Genomic DNA, 12,794 nt, shown 5'->3' on the forward strand with positions numbered 1-12,794 from the left:
TGGCATATACCTCACTCTACCATTACCATCAAGCCAGGGGACCAACCCTGGTTCAATAGGGAGTGTAGAAGAGCATGCCAGGAGCAGCACCAGGCGTACCTAAAAATGAGGTGCCAACCTGGGGAAGCTGCAACACAGGACTACATGCATGCTAAAAAGTGGAAGCAGCATGCTATAGACAGGGCTAAGTGGTCCCACAATCAATGGATCAGATCAAAGCTCTGCAGTCCTGCCACATCCAGTCGTGAATGGTGGTGGATCATTAAACAACTAATGGGAGGAGGAGGCTCCATGAATATCCCAATCCTCAATGATGGTGAAGCCCAGCACGTGAGTGCAAAAGACAAGGCTGAAGCGTTTGCAACCATCTTCAGCCAGAAGTGCCGAGTGGATGATCCATATCGGCCTACTCCTGAGGTCCCCACCATCACAGAAGCCAGTCTTCAGCCAATTCGATTCACTCCATGTGATATCAAGAAACGGCTGAGCACACTGGATACAGCAAAGGCCCCGACAACATCCTGGCTATTGTGCTGAAGACTTGTGCTCCAGAACTAGCAGCGCCTCTAGCCAAGCTGTTCCAGTACAGCTACAACACTGGCACCTATCCAACAATGTGGAAAACTGCCCAGGTATGTCCTGTCCACAAAAAGCAGACAAATCCAACCCGGCCAATTACCGCCCCATCAGTCTAGTGATGGAAGGTGTCATCGACAGTGATGTCAAGCGGCACCTGCTCACTGATGCTCAGTTTGGATTCCACCAAGACCACTCGGCTCCCGACCTCATAACAGCCTTGATCCAAACATGGACAAAGGAGCTAAATTCCAGAGGTGAGGTGAGAGTGACTGCCCTTGACATCAAGGTAGCATTTCACCGAGTGTGGCATCAAGGAGCCCTAGTAAAACTGAAGTCAATGGGAATCGAGGGGAAAACGCTCCACTGGCTGGAGTCATACCTAGCACAAAGTAAGATAGTTGTGGTGGTTGAAGGTCAATCATCACAGCCCCAGGACATCACTGCAGGAGTTCCTCACGGCAGTGACCTAGGCCCAACCATCTTCAGCTGCTTCATCAATGACCTTCCCTCCAACATAAGGGCAGAAATGGGGATGTTCGCTGATGACTGCACAGTGTTCAGCGCCATTCACAACTCCTCAGATAACGAAGCATTCCATGCCCGCATGCAATAAGACCTGGACGATATTCAGGCTTGGGCTGATAAGTGGCAGGTAACATTTGCACCACAAAAGTGCCAGGCAATGACTATCTCCAACAAGCAAGAGTCTAACCACCTCCCCTTGACATTCAATGGCATTACCATCGCCAAATCCCCCACTATCAACATCCTGGGGGTCACCATTAACCAGAAACTTAACTGGACCAGCCACATAAACACTGTGGCAACAAGAGCAGGTCAGAGGCTAGGCATACTGTGGCAAGTGTCTCACCTCCTGACTCCCCAAAGCCTTTCCACCATTTACAAGGCACAAGTAAGAAGTGTGATGGAATACTCTCCACTTGCCTGGATGAGTGCAGCTCCAACAACACTTAAGAAGCTCGACACCATCCAGGACAAAGCAACCCACTTGATTGGCACCCCATCCACCACCTTAAACATTCACTCCCTCCACCACCGGCGCACCGTGGCTGCAGTGTGTACCATCTACAAGATGCACTGCAGCAACTCGCCAAGGCTTCTTCGGCAGCACCTCCTAAACCCACGACCTCTTCCACCTGGAAGGACAAGGGCAGCAGGCACATGGGAATACCACCACCTCCAAGTTCCCCTCCAAGTCACACACTATCCTGACTTAGAAGTATATCGCTGATCCTTCATCGTCGCTGGGTCAAAATCCTGGAACTCCCTCCCTAACAGCACTGTGGGAGTACCTTCACCACACAGACTGCGGTGGTTCAAGAAGGCGGCTCACCACCACCTTCTCAAGGGCAATTAGGGATGGGCAATAAATGCTGGCCTTGCCAGCGATGCCCACATCCCATAAATGAATTAAAAAAAATGAAAATAATTCTAAATGTAGCATGAGCTCCATTGCACCTGCTCTCTGCTTCTGCCTGTGGTCAGTGTATAAGAGTCATGAGCCATGGACTCGCTCTCCCTGTTGCCATCCCTTCACCTTCATTCTCCTTTGATTAATTAGGGCTTTAAGGTGCCCTGGGTGATTCTGTGTTGCTGGTGACATACCATCTCCACACTGATATAAACAAATCCCTTTGTAGTTTTACAAGGGACTAAATAATATCACAGTAACAGTTTTGGGCAGGAGAAGCCTTCGGCCCATCTAGCCCACCTGCCCACAGTATTCCCATGGTGCATTTCCAATAACCCTTAATCTTATGTGTTGATGGGCTGTGAGTGTCGCAGCAGCCAATTTGCGCACAGCAAGGTCCCACAAACACTAATGTGATAATGACTGTATTTTTTTTAATGTGATGTTGGTTGAGGACACCGGGGATAGCTCCCCTGCTCTTCTTCAAAATTGTGCCATGGGATCTTTTAAGTCCACCTGAGAGGGCGGTGGGGAGGGCTTCGGTTTAACGTCTCATCCGAAAGACGGGCCAATCATTCAAACTTGGCAGGGGGGTTTGGGGTGGTGGTGGGGGGTGGGGGATGGGGGGCAACAGTAGGACTCATCATAAATTCTAACAAGATTTAAAGGTGTTTTGAAACATCTCTTAAAAGCAGCTAACTTAGGGAATCTTCCTTCCGCGTTTATATTTGGCCGTATAATAGACACATGAGAATCTGAATCTACGATTGGGCCATTGGGTTAAGTCAGTGAGCTAAACATGTAGAAGCATCACATAGAAGGTAAGCGCATTAAGTTACCGTACGCACGATCACTATGATCTCTTGGACTGGTTTCGATCACCTGAGGGGGTCGGAGCGGAATGTTTCAGATTTTTTTTCCCCCTTATTGGCCCTGGGTTCTTTTCCTGTTTTTTTTCTCATCTCACCCAGGAGATGACATGGCTGCGGGAAAAGGGTGGCGCGAGCGGGGGTAGGAAGGGTCTATAGACGCTCCAGCCATCATCAGTGCGCAGTAGGCTTGATGGACCATCTGGTCTTTTTCTGACGTCGTTTTTCGTCTGTTTGTTGGCAGTGCCAGTTGTGCCATTGGCACTCTGGGTGCACTGTACAATATAGCCCAGCAACAACAACAACCTGCATTTATATAGCGCCTTCAACGTAGTAAAACGTCCCAAGGCACTTCACAGGAGCGATTATCAAACAAAATTTGCCACCGAGCCACATAAGGAGATATTAGGACAGGCGACCAGAAGCTGGGTCAAAGAGGAGCAGTCTTAAAGGAGGAGAGCGAGGTAGAGAGGCGGAGAGCTTTAGGGAGGGAATTCCAGAGCTGAGAGGGCCCAGGCAGCTGAAGGCACGGCCGCCAATGGTGGACCAAAGAAAATCGGGAGATGCGCCAGAGGCCAGAATTGGAGGAGCGCAGTGATCTCGGAGGGTTGTAGGGCTGGAGGAGATTACCGAGACAGTCTCCAGGCACAAAGTGTAAACCAGGGACAGTCACATGTGGAGGTTGCTCCTCCGAAACAGGATCAGCAAAGAGCCAGTAAGTAAAAAAATGGCCTAATTGTTTTTGATACTGATCCTATCTTTTTACACAAAGGTGGTGCCTTAGAAGGTAGGTGAACCAGCAATTCAATTTGCCTGTAATTTGTCTCCACTGATAACTCAACCATTTCCGATTAAGAAATTTAAATATGAATTGCAAACTTCAGTGCAATACTGTCGGATGAGACGTTAAACCGAGGCCCCATCTGCCCTCTCAGGTGGACGCAAAAAAATCCTGAAGGATTTTTAGACATTACACGGGTTCATTACCTGCTAAAAGGAGCAGAGTTTGATTGGAAGAACTATTGAATTGACTGTTCAAGAGGGCATGCAGACTGTCTGGAAGGCTACAGATAAGGCAGCCTCACGAGACTGTGGGTAACCGTCGTAAACACCAGCTGCTGTTTGGTAGCAACAGTCTGTGTAACCATGGGCAAGAGAGACTGGAAAAATTACCGAGAGAGGTTATGATTGTCAGCAAGAACGATATAAGAGACAGTCCATGGGACTGACCCGTGCGCAGTGCACGAGTCAGACCAGAAGAACGCAACGCAGGAAGTGGGTGGATTATTAACCCCCTACCACGCAGGATGTCGGCGGTGAAAGGGGTGATCTGATCGAAGTTTTCAAGATAGTAAAGGGAACAGATAGGGTAGATACAGAGAAACTATTTCTGCTGGTTGGGGAGTCTAAGGGGTCGATTTTCATTGACCCGTGGAGTTGGGATTGGAGACGTGCGGGGGGTTAAAGTCCCGAATTCGGGGGTCCCGACACCATCCCGCCCCCAACCTGCCTCCATGTAAGTTTCAAAGGAGGCGGGTTGGGGGCGGAATGGCCTGGCTCTGATTTTAAAGTTCTGTCCCCCTTGTCCTAGATTCCCCCACCAGCGGAAAAGGTTTCTCTGTATCTGCCCCATCAATTCCTTTCAAAATCCTAAAAACCTCAGTCAAAACACCCCTTAACAATGATGTCTATAAGCTGCGTGCAGCACTCCAGGGGTCCTGCGCAGCTGGTGATCCGGCTTTTAAATTGAAAATAAACGCACATGCGCGGACTTTTGAATGAGCGATGCAGCCCCTAAAGGGGCCGCTCGCCCCCCCTCCCTCAAAAATTACAGGGAACTTTGTCCCTTTAACCTTCTATAATCCAGGGAATACAAGCTTAGTTTGTGTAATCTCTCCTCATAATCTAACCCTTGGAGCCCTGGTAACATTCTGGTGAATCTGTAATCCTGCCAACAACAATAGATCCTTTCTAAGGTGCGGTACCCAGAACTCTACACAGTGCTCCAGATGTGGTCTAACCAGGGCTTTGTGGAGCTGTAGCAAAACTTCCTCCCCTTTATGTATCTTCTATGTATCTATGTATCTATGTATGTTCTAGCCCTCCAGATATAAAGGCTAACATCCCATTAGCCTTTTTGATCATCTCTCTCACCTGACCACTGCATTTTAGAGATCTGTGTACACGGACCCCTAAAGTTCTCTGGACCTCCACTGCTCCAAACTATTCACACTTAAAAATTATTCGGATCTATCCTTCTGTGGTCCAAAATATGTGACCTCACACTTAGCTGCGCTGAAATCCATCTGCCACAGTTTTGCCCGCTCACGTAATCTACCTTAATACAGTATGGGCTAATAAATGAAAGTCAGCACGGATTTGTTAACGGCAAATCGTGAATAACTAACTTGATCGAGTTCTTTGATGATGTAATGGAGAGGGTTGATGAGGGCAGTGTGGTTGATGTTGTGTATGTGGGCTTTCAAAAGGCGTTTGACAAAGTACCACATAATAGACTTGTTAGCAAAATTAAAGCCCATGGGATTAAATGGACAGGAGAAGCACGGATACAAAATTGGCTAAGGGACAGAAAGCAGAGAGTAGTGGAGAACGGTTGTTTTTCACACTAGAGTGAAGTTTACAGTGGTGTTCCCTAGGGGTCGGTATTAGGACCACTGCACTTTTTGATGGCCCGTAATTCGCGGTGAGCGGCGAAGCAAAGGCACTCACCGCCGGCCCCGAAGAAAGCTGCCCACAGAGATCTCGCGATCTCTGTGGCGAGAAATTTTCGACGCACAAGTGATTTGAGTTTAGTATAGTGCTGTGACGTCAACAAGCTGTCTAAGCAGCCAATCACATTGCGCAATTCTCACAGACAGGGAAGCAGGAAGGGAGAACCTGCTTTTATCCTGACTCTTTAAAAAATGCTACAGAGAGCAAAACGAAGATTGGGGCTCTCACATGGGGATAAGGTAGAACCTAAAATAATCATGAACAAACTTTAAAAACATTTTTTTTAACATAGAAACATAGAAGATAGGAGCAGGAGTAGGCCATTCGGCCCCTCGAGCCTGTTCCGCCATTCAATGAGATCATGGCTGATCATCCAAATTCAGTACCCTGTCCCTGCCTTCTCCCCATATCCCTTGATTCCTTTAGCCTTAAGAAATATATCTAACTCCTTCTTGAATATATTTACTGAATTGACCTCAACTGCCTTGTGTGGTAGAGAATTCCACAGGTTCACCACTCTCTGGGTGAAGAAATTCCTCCTCATCTCAGTCATAAATGGCTTACCCCTTATCTTTAGACTGTGACCCCTGGTTCTGGACTCCCCCACCATCAGGAACATCCTTCCTGCATCTAGTCTGTCTAGTCTTGTTAGAATTTTCTAAGTTTCAATGAGATCCCCCCTCATTCTTCTAAACTCTAGCGAATATAAGCCTAATCGACCCAATCTCTCCTCATACGTCATTCCTGCCATCCCAGGTATCAGTCTGTTGAATCTGCGCTGCACTCCTTCCATGGCAAGAACATCCTTCCTCAGATAAGGCGACCAAAACTGCGCACAATACTTAAAGTTCTTTTTAAAAGTTTCTTAAAAATTGTACTTTTTATTAAAATGGAGAAATTTGACACTCCACAAATTTAAAATGAGTTTTTCAGGGCCAGAACGTTTGTTAAGCAGTCAATGCGCTGTTAAAACCCCAGTTACACCTAATCCAACAAAGCCAAGCATTTAATGGGGTAATTAACAGCGATATTACTGCGGAAAAGCCCAAGTTTTCATCAGTTTCACTGATTTCATTGATTGCCATCTATGGAGGCGGTGGGAGGGGGGGGGGGTGGGGGGCGGCAGTGGCACAGCGCACCCAATGTCGGAGCAGTGGCTAACTGGCCGCAACGTCAGGATTTTGTGTCTAGACGCGCTCGCGCTAAATCCTGAAGTTGCGGTCAGTTTCAAAGGGGTAATAACAGCGAATGCCGATAGTTCACCATCATTACCCACTGCAAATTCTGGCCCGATATATATTAATAACCTGGACTTGGGTATATGGGGTAACAACAGAAAATGCTGGAAAAACTCAGCAGGCCAGACAATATCTCTCCATGGATGTTGCCTGGCCTGCTGAGTTTTTCCAGCATTTTCTGTTGTTATTTCGGATTTCCAGCATCTGCAGTATTTTGCTATCGTTGGGTATACGGGGCATCGTTTCAAAGTTTGCAGATGATACGAAACTCGGAAATGTAGTAAACAATGAGGAGGATAGTAACAGACTTCAGGAGGACAGAGACAGACTGGTGAAATGGGCAGACACACGGCAGATGAAATTTAAAGCAGAGAAGTGTGAAGTGAAACATTTTGGTGGGAAGAATGGGAAGAGGCGATATAAACTAAATGGTATAATTCTAAAGGGGGTGCAGGAACAGAGAGACCTGGGAGGTGTGTGTGCACAAATCGTTGAAGGTTGGCAGGACAAGTTGAGAAGGCTGTTAAAAAAGCATATGGGATCCTGGGCTTTATTAATAGAGACACACAGTACAAAAACAAGGAAGTTATACTAAACCTTTATAAAACATTGGTTTGGCCTCAGCTGGAGTATTGTGTTCAATTCTGGGCACCGCACTTTAGGAAGGACATCATAGCCTTGGAGGCGGTGCAGAGGAGATTTACTAGTATGTTACCAGGGATGAGGGACTTCAGTTATGTGGAGAGACTGAGGAAGGTAGGATTGTTCTATTTCGGAGCAGATTTGATAGAGGCGTTCAAAATCATGTATGGTTTTGATAGAGGAATTAAGGAGAAACTGTTACCCGTGGCAGAAGGGTCGGTAACCAGCAGGCACAGGTTTAAGGTGATTGCCAAAAGAACCAGAGGCGACAAGGAGAAACATTTTTTCACACAGCGAGTTGTTGTGATCGGGAATACACTGCCTGAATGGGAAGCAGATTGAATAGTAACTTTCAAAAGAAAATTGGATATATACTTGAAGGAAAAAAATTTACAGGGCTATGGGGAAAGAGCAGGGGAGATGGATTAATTGGAGAGCTCTTTCAAAGAGCCAGCAGCGGAATGATGGACTGAATGGCCTCCTTCTGTGCTGTATCATTCTAATATTCCATCAATGTTTCTTTGTAGTGTTATTCTCCTGTCTACGCTAGTTACTATAGCACCAATCTTAGTGTCATCAGCAAATTTGGATATATGACTATCTATTGTATTATCTAAGGCAATAAAAAATATTTTATTTTATTCGTATATGGGATCTGGGCGTCGCTGGCAAGGCCAGCATTTATTGCTCATCCCTAATTGCCCTTGAGAAGGTGGTGGTGAGCCGCCTTCTTGAACCGCTGCAGTCCGTGTGGTGAAGGTACTCCCACAGCGCTGTTAGGGAGGGAGTTCCAGGATTTTGACCCAGCGACGATGAAGGAACGGCCGATGTACTTCTAAGTCAGGATGGTGTGTGACTTGGAGGGGAACTTGGAGGTGGTGGTGTTCCCATGCGCCTGCTGCCCTTGTCCTTCTAGGTGGTAGAGGTCGCGGGTTTGGGAGGTGCTGCCGAAGAAGCCTTGGCGAGTTGCTGCAGTGCATCTTGTAGATGGTACACATTACAGCCACGGTATGCCGGTGGTGGAGGGAGTGAATGTTTAAGGTGGTGGATGGGGTGCCAATCAAGCGGGCTGCTTTGTCCTGGATGGAGTCTAGTTTCTTGAGTGTTGTTGGAGCTGCACTCATCCAGGCAAGTGGAGAGTATTCCATCACACTCCTGGCTTGTGCCTTGCAGATGATAGAAAGGCTTTGGGGAGTCAGGAGGTGAGACACTCGCCGCAGAATACCTAGCTTCTGACCTGCTCTTGTTGCCACAGTATTTATGTGGCAGCTCCAGTTAAGTTTCTGGTCAATGGCAACTCCCAGGATGTTGATGGTGAATATAGTGAATAGTAGAGGCCCCAACACAGATCCCTGTGGAACACCACTAGTCACTTCCTTGCAATTCAAGTACATACCCATTATCCCTACTCTCTATCTTCTCCTGCCTAACCAATCTCCTAACCAGGTCAATAATTTGCCTTAAATCCCATGAACCTTAATTTTAGCTAACAGTCTCTTATGTAAAACCTTATTGAATGCCTTCTGGAAGTCCATATAAACTGCATCAAGAGACATTCCCCTGTCTACTACTACTTTAGTTACGTCCTCAAAAAATTAAATTAGGTTCGTTAGACTTGACCTACCCTTTACAAATCCATGTTGGCTCTCTCTAATCAGCTCAAATTTCTCAGTGCTCAGTCACTCTGTTCTTAATTATAGATTCCAATAACTTCCCAACAACAGATGTTAGACTATCAGGTCTATAATTTCATGGTTTCTCTCTCACCCTTTTTAAACAATAAAGCTACAGTTGCAATTTTCCAATTTAAAGAGACAATTGCTGAAGCGAGAGAGCTTTGGAAGATTATGGCTAAAGCATTTGCAATTTCCTCACCTCCTTCATTTAAAACACTTTGGGGGGAAAATTTGGTGTCGCCCCTTTTGGGGCGCTGAAGTTAGCGCCCCGAAAAAGTTAGCGCCCCTCTGCCAGGAATTCAGTAGTAGCACCCCAATCAGGAGGAGGGGCACTACTGGAAGTACTCCACCTCCTGCTTGGGGTGCTACTACTGAAGTTCGCGGCGATACGTGCAACAGCGCCACGCACATCGGCACACAGTGCCGCGTCATTGCAGGCCTCCCTCCCCTGATTAAAGGGGAGGGGCCTAGCGCTGTGCGCACCGGGGTCCTGCCAGACCACCGGGGAGCGGGGTGCCGTGAAAACAGCCCGGCACTCGAGAGGAGCGCCGGGCTGAGCGATCGCGACCGGTACCCCGAGGAAAAAAGGGGGAAGGGGGCAGGTGCTGGCAGTCAGCCCCCCAAAAAATGGCCGCCCTACGCCTGCCCCTTTAACTAAACGCCCCCTGACCCTGTCGCACGTATTATCCAGCGATGGGTCAGGGGGCGCAAGGGAAGTTTGCGGCCGGGGTGGCAAATGGGGCGCTGCGCATGGCGATGACGTACTCGCCGGCGGCACAGCACTACCGGCTACTGCTGCTGCTAACCTCCCGCTGAATTTCGTGGGAGGTGTTAGTGACGTCGCGCCTGGGCGCTAGGGGATTTTTGCCCTGTTAGTGCCCCAGGTGGGCACTAACGAGAGGTGCAAATCAACCCAGTCTTTCCCCCTTTCAGTAGAAACCATCAGGTCCTGGGCATTTGTCAGCTTTTGGTGCTGTTATTTTTTTTTGCAATTTTGCTTTGAATTCTCCATAGCTGGGGAGTAGATCTCATTGAATTACCCCTACCTGGGGAATAGATCCCATTGAATTCTCCATAGCTGGGGAGTAGATCTCATTGAATTACCCCTACCTGGGGAATAGATCCCATTGAATTCTCCATAGCTGGGGAATAGATCTCATTGAATTACCCCTACCTGGGGAATAGATCCCATTGAATTCTCCATAGCTGGGGAGTAGATCTCATTGAATTACCCCTACCTGGGGAATAGATCCCATTGAATTCTCCATACCTGTGGAGTAGATCACCTTGAATTAACCACACCTGGGTAATGGCTCCCTTTGAATTACCCATACCCGGTGAGTAGATCTCATTGAATTACCCACACCTGGGGAATAGATCCCATTGAATTACCCATACCCGGTGAGTAGATCCCATTGAATTACCCATACCCAGTGAGTAGATCCCATTGAATTGCCCATACCTGGTGAGTAGATCCCATTGAATTCTCCAAATCTGGTGAGTAGATCCCATTGAATTACCCATACCCGGTGAATAGATCTCATTGAATTGCCCATACCCGGTGAGTAGATCCCATTGAATTACCCATACCCGGTGAGTAGATCCCATTGAATTACCCATACCCAGTGAGTAGATCCCATTGAATTGCCCATACCCGGTGAGTAGATCCCATTGAATTACCCATACCCGGTGAGTAGATCCCATTGAATTGCCCATATCTGGTGAGTAGATCCCATTGAATTCTCCAAATCTGGGGAGTAGATCTCATTGAATTGCCCATACCTGGTGAGTAGATCCCATTGAATTCTCCAAATCTGGGGAGTAGATCTAATTGAATTACCCATACCTGGGGAGTAGATCCCATTGAATTCTCCATACCTGGGGAACAGATCCCATTGAATTACCCATACCTAGGGAGTAGATCCCATTGAATTACCCAAACCTGGGGAGTAGATCTCATTGAATTACCCATATCTGGGGAGTAGATCCCATTGAATTACCCATATCCGGGGAGTAGATTTCATTCAATTACTCATACCTAGGGAGTAGATCCCATTGAATTACCCATATCCGGGGAGTAGATCTCATTCAATTACCCATACCTAGGGAGTAGATCCCATTGAATTACCCATATCAGTGGAGTAGATCTCATTCAATTACCCATACCTAGGGAGTAGATCCCATTGAATTACCCATATCCGGGGAGTAGATCTCATTCAATTACCCATATCTGGGGAGTAGATCCCATTGAATTACCCATATCCGGGGAGTAGATCTCATTCAATTACCCATACCTAGGGAGTAGATCTCATTGAATTACCCATATCTGGGGAGTAGATCCCATTGAATTACTCATACCTGGTTTAAGTGGCAGCCATGGCTCAGTGGGCAGCACACTTGCATCTGAGTCAGAAGGTTGTGGGTTCATAGACCCACTCCAGAGACTTGAGCACAAAATCTAGGCTGACACTATAGTGCAGTGCTGAGGGAGTGCTGCACTGTCGGAGGTGCCGTCTTTTGGATGTAACATTAAACCGAGGCCCCGTCTGCTCTCTCGGATGGACATAAAAGATCCCACGGCACTATTTCGAAGAAAAGCAGGGGAGATCTCCTCGGTGTCCTGGCCAATATTTATCTCTCAATCAACATCACTAAAACAGATAGGCCTAGAAATTCAGTTGTTTGCACCAGCCGCTAGCGCCTTAGGAGGAGGAGAAGTGGGGCGCTAAGCGGCTAGCGCCCGGGCGCGGCACGATCTGCGCCTCTCGCGAACTTCAGTTAAGATTTAGCGGCAGCACAAAACCTTTGCGTGCGCTCAGCTGCGCGCGCAGATCCTGACATCATTTCATGGTGCAACGCCCTTTGTGTGCCCCGAACCGGAAATTCAGTGGCGCCGGCTTATTGTGTGCCTGGCGCCCCTAGTGACTGGTAGAGAGGAACGGTTCCCAGTCACTGCGGGGTGCGCTAATTAAAGGGGACTCCTCCTGCAGTATAAATGGCAGCCATTTTGCACCACTCCTTCTTTGTGAGAGATGGCTCTTTGGAGAGAGACAAAGGTAGAGAGCTTTCTGGTTTGGCTCAACACTCGCACAGGTACTTGTGGCTTCAGGCCACAGCTTTGCACTTGTCTTTAACTTCAGTGTCATAGCATTCATTGGAAACATATATTGGGGGCTGCAATGGGTGGAAACGTTGGGCTTCTCCATTGCATTCAAAGGGCTCAGAGATGCCGTGAGAGAGTGCCAGTCATGGCCAGATGGAGAAGGGCCAATAGGCGTCGGCAAAGGAGGCCTTACCCACCCAGGGTATACCGCCAGCAGTTCTCATATCTGAACATGTCTGAGGAGCAGTGTGTTCGGAGGCTACGATTCAGAAGGGCGGTGGTCACTGAGATCTGCCACCTGCTTCGCGGAGATCTGCAGCCACAGCTGAGGAGCAGGACATCTCTGTTGGTGGCAGTGAAGGTGACGGTGGCTCTCAACTTCTATGCCACCGGCTCCTTCCAATCCGCTACTGGGGACATTTGCAACATCTCCCAGTTTGCGGTACATTGCTGCATCCGGCAGGTGACCAATGCCCTTTTCAGAAGGAGACGTCAGTTCATCTCCTTCCCCATGACCGTTGA

Source organism: Somniosus microcephalus, chromosome 4 (genome assembly GCF_052327205.1).
Source record: "Somniosus microcephalus isolate GS21.2 chromosome 4, FLI_Smic_1.0, whole genome shotgun sequence".
Classification (NCBI taxonomy): domain Eukaryota; kingdom Metazoa; phylum Chordata; class Chondrichthyes; order Squaliformes; family Somniosidae; genus Somniosus; species Somniosus microcephalus.